Source organism: Girardinichthys multiradiatus, chromosome 10 (assembly GCF_021462225.1).
Source record: "Girardinichthys multiradiatus isolate DD_20200921_A chromosome 10, DD_fGirMul_XY1, whole genome shotgun sequence".
Classification (NCBI taxonomy): domain Eukaryota; kingdom Metazoa; phylum Chordata; class Actinopteri; order Cyprinodontiformes; family Goodeidae; genus Girardinichthys; species Girardinichthys multiradiatus.
This window is the reverse complement of record NC_061803.1, coordinates 9,605,930-9,616,926: the sequence shown is the minus strand read 5'-3', so window position 1 is coordinate 9,616,926 and position 10,997 is coordinate 9,605,930. Positions and strand designations below refer to the sequence as shown.

Here is a 10,997-nt window from a genome sequence, read left to right as displayed (position 1 = left end):
AAATGCAATTGGGAAAAACCTGCAAAATTGGCAGTGTATCAATTACTTGTTCACCCCACTATATGTATTCCTTGCCTTTTGATCTTAAAATTCATCATGATACTCCAAAGTTTGCAGTACTTGTTATGTACTACTTTATGTTTAAATTATTGCATTTTAAACAATATAGTAATATAGTAACAAATATTGTTAGAATCCATTACAAGGGTCGATAACTAAGGACAAATGAAAACTCTGGATTAACTTTTCCAATTCAGAATTTTTTAATCTGCTATTTTATTAAACTGCTGTCACTGCTTCACATCTTACAACATATACAAAATTATACATATAATAAAAACACATTTTAAAAAAGCTGGTTACATGGGTCTAAATGTCTAAAGGTCTTAAGAAATTAAGGTGATTTAGTGAAGCAGTCCTGTCATGTCTTTGAAGTTTGTGGGTCACTTTTGATATGCTCCCCTCTTAAAAATTCAACAGCCCATTTTCCACTGAAAGCCCCAGAATGTAAAGCCCCAGGATTTGTTTTACCCGGGTAATAGGAATCCCAGGAAACTCGTACTTTCTTTTTCCATTGCCAAGGACCATTTATTTAAATCAGCCTAATGTTGTATGGGGAGGTTGTGAAGAAAACTGCAATACACCTTAAATTATTATTTTACATTTAATTTTTTACCAACCTGCATCTTGCCAAAGTTGTTGCTTTACAACTGCATGATTTATTTAGAATAACTACTAAACACTGATAAATACACTTATTTTAATTTTATTATCATCAGGTAAACTGAAATCAGATAACTACAGAACATGTTCATCAGCAGCACTGCATTAATATATTTGTCTTACAAAACTGTGGTGAAATAGTTTATAATTAATACCAGTGATAACCTAAAATGTCACAAATTTCTGGCGAACAAAATTCAGTTTTATTTTCTGGTATTTGCAGTTATTCACCGCATACCTACTAAACGCTTTGTATTCATTCTTACCTGCCACAAACAGATAACTGGTAGTGGGAAATCCCAGAGTGCCAGGCGAGATCAGGCAGCAGTTACTGGGGAAGTCCCAGTCCAACCGCCTGGTCAGCTTAGCTTAGCTAATAGCAGCCAGACCAGCCTGTAAGCGGAGCTCAGTTGCTCCAAAAACTCAGAAAAAACATTTAAATGTCGGCTCATTCTTGATGAACTGACTGCACAGATTAAGTTTGAGGTGTACTTTCTCACTTAAAAACATCTTAAAACTATTTTTTGTGACAAATGAATGATATAAAAACAATTCATTTGTTTAGTAACTTCTGCTATTACTGAAGCTGCTGGTGGCATGCCTTGCTGCACACAACTCCGCGTCTTTAGCAAAACCCAGGGAAAGCTGAAAAGACCTACTCCAGACCAGCACAATTTACCTGTGAAAGTAAAGCCCTGGCAAAGTGAAATTACCTGGGGACATTTGTATCAAAACATGACCCAGGTGTTTACAAAGTCTAGGGCTTTCTACAGGCATTGGAAAAGGGGCTAATGATGTGGAATTCACAGTGTTCAGCTGTAGCAGGATGGGGTATGTTACTTTTATAATGATGCACCATCTTGGTTTTGACTTTTATGTAGCTATTTTCATTATAGAGGGTAAACTTACCACCCAGGTGTCCGAGGTGATGCATTTGGCTTGCATAAAACATGTAATATTGTTATTATTAGGTCATTGCTGCAATATTTGATTTGCAGTTGCATTGATTCTGTACTATTGTTGCACATTTGCAGTTCACATAGCATCCGAGGTTTAGAAAGCTCATGTTGGGAAATATTACAGTAAATCCGTGGCAAGTTGGGATTATCTTCTAATCAATTTGTAAATGGTGCTGTGTCACTTCAAGACGGTGCCCGAAAATTACTGTCCTATGGCAAAGTGATCACAGCAACCACTGGTATTTGTGTCATTATATGCAAAAAAGGACTAAATTAACCATTGATATTGAATGGAAAAAATGTAAACATCAAATATTAAATACTGATTGTGGTCGTAATTATCATTAAGTTACATACAATAGTCACTCTAAAACATCCTCCTACTTGCTTACCTTACTTTAATACACTTCATTTCCCTTCACTCTCTAGAACAATTAAAGCTCACTCTCTAGCACAATTAAAGAATATCACTGTTTAAAATGTAATTTGCAGAAATGCTAGGCGCACGCTAGCATGTTCTCTATCTATTTTGACAAGAATCAATAATTTGACTCCCAATGAATTTTAATATGGTTCCAAGTTAATACTGTGCAGACAAAGCCTACATAGAAAGCTGTTCTCCTGATTCATAAACTTATTTAATTTTCATGTTGCAAGTTTTACCTTTAATTGTATTTTTGGCAGATTTTCGAGGATATCTATGCACAACGCAGGCAAATAGAAAGCTGCAGGAGTCAACACAGTCTTTCTTTTTATGTGGACAACATTCTAAATGGTAAACACTTAAACTGGTATGGAAAAAACAATATATTTTGAATAACAATATAATTTCAATAGCCTATAGATCAGTTTTACAAGCTGTGCACTCAAAAATAGTGTGTATGGGTAGCTCGTAAACACTATGGGTGCAGCTGACATAAAATCTGACATTTTACTAACACCAGATATTTAGAGTGGAATTTATCCAAAAAAACCTTAACTAGCATTGAATCAGGACATAGTATATAAACAATGGAAAGTGTAAGATGGGTATATACCAAATCTCTTTGTGAAACATTAACCTTTCTAAAGTCCATAATAATAATCATTAGAATATGAGATATGAGTAGTCTGAAACAATCAAGCAAAAAGCAAAAGAAAAATAAAAGAAAAATTCCAACTGAGCTACAATAATAGAGGCAAATAAAAGTATTACATATGCAATTTTAAATCAAAATTAGAAATAAATCTAACTTTAAAAGCACAGGAATATTGTACATCATTGTGAAGTAAAATGAAAAGAATATGGTTTCTAATTTTTTGTCTATAAAAATCTAAAAAGGGTGGCTTGCATATACATTCATCCCCTTTAATCTAATTCAGTTATATAAATTCAAGTGCAATCAAGTCATCTAATTAATAAATGAATTCAACCTGTGTGTCATTTGCTTTCAGTATAAATACTGCTGTTCTGTATGAAAGAAAACAAACACTGCATATTACCCTGAACCAACTAATCCCCAAAGTATAAACAAAATATCCTCACAGTGGAAGATGGTGGTGGCAGCATTGTACTGTGGGAACACTTTGTTTGCAGGTAGAGGGAAAGTGGTTGGAGTTGATGGGGAGATAGATAGAGCTAAATACAGGGCAGTCAGGGGAAAAAAACTTTTAAAGGCTGCAGAAGGGACTCTGTCCCTGCAAGGACAATGGCCTTAAACATACAGCAAGAGCTACAATTGAATAGTTTAGATCAAAGCATATTAATGTGTTAGACTGCTGCAGTCAAAGTCCAGACCTAGGTCTAATTGAGAATCTGTGGCAAGGCAGAGTGGAGTGTTAAAGTGAATAATGTGCAAACATGTCTGTCTCTAGAAGTCCAAAGCTAGGAGGGGGCATACCTCAAAAGACTTACAGCTGTATTGAAGCAAAAGTTGGTTCTTCATGAAGTATTGGCTCAGGTGAGCTGAATTCAAATGTTGTCAGATTTTCATTTGTAGACATTTTGTAAACCATGTGTTATTTTGCCTCCACTTTATAATGATCCACCATGCTGTTGTGGTTGTATCAGATAAAATCCCACAGATCATGCGACCGTTCCTTGTCTATGTCTCCTATAATGACCTGTTTTTATTGCACTGACTGTATGGTGGTGATCACTGCATCTGCCGAAGTGCCTCTAACCTTTCGTGCATCACTTATAATTAGCAGGCATAAGACATCCAGAAAATACCAGATGGTAACATTATTTGATAGTCTCCCAAAATTACCACCACGCTTCTTTTAATTCTGGTTTGATAGTTTTAATTAAAGTGCCTTGTCAAAATGACAATTTACACTAAATTGATGCCATGCAAGATGCTATTAATACAATGTTGGTGACATTCCTATTAATTACCTTGACTACTTGATACCATACGCATCTTCATTATTGACATAAAGATTAAAATTGCCTTAACAGTGAGATGAATGGAGATCTCTAAGTGATGCATTCATCTTTTACCCGTTTAGTATTAGTATAATCTCATTCTGATGCTGCTTTAAATCATAAATGATGAACTCTACCCGTCTTAGACAAAAATGTTTGACAAAATGCAAGTATTTGTGGGAACCTGAGCAAATGATCTGAATCAGGTTTTGAAATATGTCTATTATGTCAATATAACAGTACAGTTCAGATTAAAGTTTATACCGTTACACAGGTATGTTGTGTATCTGCCTTTCATTTCAATGGTGGCAAAGGCAATGGCCATGCAGACACAGAATATTTACTCCTCATGTTGAATGCTTGGCACAACTAACATGGCCTTGTTATCTAAATAAGCATTTTTAATAATTAGTTGACCACTTGAGGAAATGCATGGTCAGCGTATTTTGGTTTTAGCCTTTATTCCAAGATGGTCATACACTTTTTAAGTCTGGAAGAAAAAACAAATGAGAACATCATAGCAGGCTAACTTTTGTCCTTATGTTGTAGCCAGTTGAACATTATACAGCCTTCATCCCAATACACGTATACTATACAAAACAGAGGCTCCTCATGGGTCACATAAATGACAGGAGCAGCTGATCAGTCACAAACTTTATTTCGTCATGTTTAGACCTATGTGAAACACATTTTTAAATGTGTCAACCTACACTGCTCCATTATAGACAGTATGAGCGCATCTTTTGTAAACACTTGCTTTCATAATGTTTAAGTTGACTGTTTAGTATTTAGTGTTTGGAGTCTTTGTAATGTTCCTAAACCTGCATGAGATGGTTATGGCACTCTGAAGTAGGGCTCTCAACCTTTAGTCTTTGAGGGACAGTCCTCTGTAACCTTTAGATGGAATTATGATCCAACACACTTGAATCAAATGCTGAGTTTCTTACTCAGCATGCTATCAAGCAATACATATTCCTGCTTACTACCTAAATATTTGATTCAGTATTGTTGGATCAAATACACTTCTAAAAGTTGCAGGACATCAGCCAATAGGGACAAGAGTGTGAGACCCCTGAGCTTCACAGAAACATTTGGTTCCTGGGCACAAAATATAATGGGAAGAAAATTGACCTGTGATTTGGGCACAATACCTTGTGAGGGTTCTATAACTAAATGCATAAAAATTCCCATTTACCATAACAGCCCTAAAAGTAATATTAATATAGTATTTACAACCCTTAAAAATTTATAAATTATCTTAGTAAAGTACTCTGCAGGAAGATAAGGCACCGCTGAACACCTCCACCAGAGCTGCTACTGATCAAAATTAGATTTAAAAAAATGTTGCCCAGCCTGCGGTTTGTTATATGAGGCTGTGGCTGCAGTAAGTGAACAGTTCAGTCAGGTCTGGCTGGTTCATCTGTTTTTTTCCTGTGACAGGGCAGTCATCTTCATTCTCTGTGTCCTTACTTTGGAGCAGGAGGTAATATATAAAGGTCCCGTGCTCACACATGGTGTCTCCCACACCTCTCCAGTTGTCCTCCTGGACTGAATAATGTCTGAAGCTTTGTTCTTGCCTTGATATGATGAGTTATGTCCTGATTCTAGAGAGGTGGACTCTTTTTGTACTGTAGACATTTTATAGAGTGGTCAGGTAAGATTGCATGGTGCTACAATAACACTTTACCCTACAGAGTATTTACATCATTAGCTTTAGTTTTGCTTTTGTTAACCTTGTTTTTGACAGTGACAAAAAAGCTTCCCACTATAAATATTAATATGATTTGAAAATCAGCTTTCCCCTGCACTTTTTAGCAGACCTAGAGAAGAAGCTCTCAATAAATTGATTTCCGTAGCATAATGTAATACAGAAAAATTTGCAACAGTTCTCTGCACTTTGGTCCTACTACAAACCCAAATTATGACAGAAGGAACCAGCCGGAAACTGAGTGGAGGGCCTCAGAGGGCGGGCAAGAAACAAAAAAGTACCTCGAACAGGGCCAGAAACACAAAACCAAAACCGAGTTCAGGAGGATGACCAGAAGGATGTCCCAGCAAAACCCAGAGTTCAGGAGGAGGGCCAGAAGGACATCCCAGCAAGACAGAGTTCAGGCGGACGGCCCGGAGGTCATCCCGAGCAGACACAGAGTTCAGGCAGACGGCCGGGAGGATGTCCCGGCGAGCCCCAGAGTCTAGATGGACGACGGCCGTACCAGAAGAACCGTAGACCACGCTTGTCAGGAGGTCGGCCATGAGTAAGCCGGCAGTGGAGCTCGGGAGAGCGGTGCTGAAACCGCTGGAACCCTCGGCGAGGCTGTAGAGATCTGCAGCAGAGCCGCTGAAGCTCAGCAGATGACAGCAGTGGGTCCTCGCACCCCTCCCCGACAGGAACAGGAACAACGGGAAGCAGTTCATCCTTGAATCCCTCCAGAACAGGAACAACAGGAGGTGGTCCGTCTTCGAACCTCTCCGAAACAGGAACAGGAAGTGGAGGTAGCTCGTTCTCGAGCTTCTCCGGGACAGGAATGGGAAGTGAAGGCAGCTCGATTTCGAGCTCCTCCGGCTACACGAACCGGAAGTGGAGGCAGTCCGTTCCCGAACCCCTCACGGACAGGAGGAGGATGTGAGAGCGGTTCGTCCACGGACCCCTCCGGATCAACACCAGGATCAGGATCAGGAGTCGACAGCAGTGACGATGGCCGATCAGGAAGTGGAATTGGATCAGGAGCCAATAGTGGAGACAGTCGACCCATGGAGTCAGGACGAGATGTAATAGATGAAATAGAGAGCCGCTCTGTTTTTGTCTGAGGTGGGTCAGAGGATCCCCGGAGAAAAAAAACACCCCACTCCTCCAGCCAGTCCTTCAGGCGGTTTGCAGCCTCCTGTCTTCTCCATGGTGAGCTGGGAGAAGTTATAAGGTGCGAAAACAGTCTTGCAAGTTCCTCTCCTTTTTTAAACTCACTCTCCAATCTTCTCCCTTGGTCCATAGGGCTGGTTCCTTCTGTCATAATTTGAATTTGTAGTAGAGAAGTACTCCAGGAACACGGAGCATGACGCTAAGGAGGCTTGTTTGGTCCAGACCAAAAGCTAACTTTATTTTTTTCATTTGGTGCGGTTTGTTTTCACATTGTACGTTTTGCAAGTGAACTATTACTTGTAAACAAAGCCATGCGGGTGACGATCATTGTTCCCATTGGACAGAAATGACGGGGGCGGGACAGAGCACAGACCTGGACATTTAGGAAAACATCTGTAGACGTGCTGCGTGCAGCACTTCTGTTCTGCATAATTGTGCCGTTATTACAGCTGCAATATTATTGTGAGGGTGAAGAGCAGCTCATTCAACACAGACTTTGAGACGTTCCATTTATAATTTTGGAACCCCGTCAGAGAATGCGTGCTGAATGCCGACGTTCTCTATGTGCCTTGTCCCACAACAAGCCAGTAGCGTTGCTAAGCAACACACAGCTTATCAGGAATAATTACCTTACAACACACACCTTTCCTGCCGGATACGGCGGCTTTTTATGTCCAAAGACACATACTCTTTTTGTAGTTGGTTCGGATCGGGGCCGGTTTGTATTCAGACCATAAGCGAACCGCACCAGAGTCCGTTTGGAAGCAGACCGAGACCACCTCAAAAAGTGGGTCTCGGTCCAGTTGTTTGGTCCGGACCAGGGTTCGCTTGAGTGTATTCACACTTGCAGAAAAGGTCCGGACCAAGGGGGGAAACGAACTCTGGTCCATTTAAAGCGGACCAAAAGTGGCAAGTGTGAATACACCCTTAAATATCCTTACTCTCAGGACCATGCCCAGAAACAGGAGTATGGCATGCGCCAACCAGACCAGAATACCAGACAAGACAGAATGACTTGGAAGACAGGACTAACACAAGAAACCAGCCGGAAACTAAGGCAACAAAAGAACTTAAATACAAACAGGAAATGCAAGGAGAACTAATGGACAACAAGACCGGGTAATCAGGAGAAACTAAGAACAGGTGTGGAACAGACTGCAGGGAGACAGAGGGAGTGAGACCAATTAACAAAATAAACACAGAAGAGAAGGTAAACAAAGGACCAGACTAGGTCATATAAACAAAAACACAAAACATAGACACAGGCTTGGCATGACAAGATATGGGCAAGTTTAGGTGAGGAGCTCTTTCCTTTTAACCCTTTCCTAATTTATAAAGATCAACTCACGTTTCCCGTGATTGAATGTCATGTTCTCCTGTCTTTCCCATTTTAAGAGCACTGAAAAGAAACATGCCTCTGTGTCATAACATATTATACCTCAACACAGCAACCATTGAATACTAGTTATATATTATTTGAAACTCTGAATAAATAAAAAAACAAGTATAAATTTGAGAAAATGCTTTTTTAGGAGTGTCACCAATTGTGCCAAAATAGATTTTAATAAAAACAGGTTTCAGCATTGGATGGCTTGAATAAATGTACTAATAATAAATGTTGATTTTTTTCTAAAGTGTGAGATGATGCAACAAAAGATGAATTTAACACATCTTAACAATGCCAATAAATGTATTATAATCTCAAAGGGCAGGATTTTCAATTATTTTCATGCAGATTGAAGCTGATTTGGCCTCCTGTGTTAATTCTTTTTCTGTTTCATGACTGTTTGTTCACAGTGTTATCCATTGTTTTATGGTGCCCACCACCGTGAGCCCAAAGTCAAACTCAATATGATGAGGTATTAGCCTCACCACCATTTCACTCAGGCATGTCAAGGTCAGGTCACCGTGGGATTGTCTCCAACACCCCCCCAGCAGTCGCAGCAGCCGCACATTATTTGTGTTCACCTCATCACTGCTCAGATGGGCTGTGCACAGATAATAACACCCCCCTTTAACCTCCTAAATGATTACAATTGTAAGAAAACAGCAGCCTTTCGCTGTTGAAATTGCTGTCACTGCAAGGTATTTGAGGCTTGATTTTCATTTACATTGTATGCAGAAAAGCTTCTGATTGGTTCAGCATTTGCATCATAGGTGTAGCAGTACCTATTTTACTGGGAGACATGCCCCAAAATATATTTACTGTGTCCCAGGACATATAAAATTCTCAATCCTTAAACAGCAAATTGACTAAAGATCCACTTTAAATGATTAGAAGAAGGTTTGACAATTTGGAAGGAAAATATAATGGAAGAATAATGCACCGTACCTGTTCCACATTTAAAAATGCACTTCTAAAGATCAAAATACAGTGTTCAAAATGCAGGTCCAAGCTTTGACCTCATAAGGTAACCAAAGTGTTGAGCCTTTATTCATTTCTGAGCACATTCCAGATTGTTATGTGTTTGGATCACAATGAAAACAAAGTAAAGCTTACAAGGGTAAATATCTGCATCTGATTCTTATTGTTCGGTAAAAGTAATTATGAATATGGTGTCAGCATCATCATACTGTGGGGATGCTTTTCTTCTGCAGGAGATGAAAGGCATCTGGGAGATGAATGCAGCTCAATACAAGGCAAATCTAATGAAAACTAATACATCATACCACAAATGAAAATTTTGGTCTGGCCTAAATATATTCAGATCTTGTGCCATCACAGTATTGTATTATGAGTAGCAGTGCCCCCAGTTCAGATTGCTTGGCTTTTTTCTACAGACACGTTTTATGGAATCTACTAGCTCCTGTAAGGCTCCAGCGATGAACCCACCCACCTGCTTGATGAACTTGTACTTTAGAGCAATGAGACCTCCAGTTGTTTTGCCACTGTGTTTACAGTGAGGGAAGAGGGGATCCATTTGTCCCAAGGTGAGCCACTCTCTCCAATACCCTGATGTTAAATAAACACACCAAGACCTCTGGCCACCTCACTTCAGCTACTGGAACACCACTGCAGTGTCCAGATGATGGAGGGCTTTTGTTATCTATCGCCCCTGCATTCTGCTGAGAGGCCAAGGAGACGGCCGGTCACACCAGTCTGGTTCATACAGACTCGCCCACTCGTATTCAGTTACATTTCTTGCTGCTAAATAAAAATAGAACAGAGTTTTCCAACAATTTGTTTTCAGAATAACGTCTGACTGAAGAGGGAGAGAGAGCGTGTATGTGTTTCATCACCTGCAAAGCCAATGAGGGAGAGCGTCTCCGCGTCAACAACTGTAAAGCGTATCCCAGCTTGTGCCGTCTCCGCTGCCACGCTACACTAGCCAAGAATGTGTATTTCTGCAGATGATTAAATCAATACCATTTTGACAAGACTTGTTGGAACATGCCTCTTTATTTTACACAATTCCTTCCCTTTCACCAGGGAGCATTTATCAACCTGCCGGGGCGCTGTCACCTAATGGAGATTGTTCTTTAGTCCACACTTGATAGAAGGGAACGATTATGATGCATGTCGATAGTTTACACTGATATTGACATGGGGAACAAAAGCAGACCCTTGTGGCTGATGGCATTTTACACTGATTCTCTCACAAGGCACCCCAGCCATGTTTTAAATGTGCCCTTCTCCCTCACCATGCTTCTCCTCCTGCTAATTTTACAACACAAGCCAGAGCTCATTAATTCTCCAAAACTCTGACAACCCAGGGTTCAGACCAGGAAGCAGGGTTGTAGTTTAACGCTCCTCTCTGCAGCTTCTGTACTGCTACCCACCCATTACCCTATTAAGACAGTGTCTCGCCAAAAATTTAATAGATTAAAAAATAATCTAAAAGGAGGAAATCAGGAAAATCTAGTAGAAATAAACATAACTCAGAATAAAAACAAAAATAAAACAATTAAATGTGGCTTACTGAACATAAGATCTCTCTCTTCAAAGACTTTGCTAGTTAGTGACTTGATTTGTGACAATCAGATTGATTTATTTTACCTCACAGAAACCTGGCTGCAGCAAGAGGATTATGTTACTATAAATGAGTCAACT

At 39.8% G+C, this 10,997-nt stretch overlaps 1 long non-coding RNA gene across 1 annotated transcript; it reads left to right on the top strand.

Annotated features, from left to right (window-relative positions):
• The first annotated feature begins 8,104 nt into the window (after positions 1 to 8,104).
• On the top strand, positions 8,105 to 10,666 carry LOC124874621. Its single transcript, XR_007039856.1, has 3 exons — positions 8,105 to 8,156; positions 9,728 to 9,877; positions 10,138 to 10,666. It is a non-coding gene; the product is annotated as an uncharacterized LOC124874621 (long non-coding RNA).
• Positions 10,667 to 10,997: the final 331 nt, after the last annotated feature.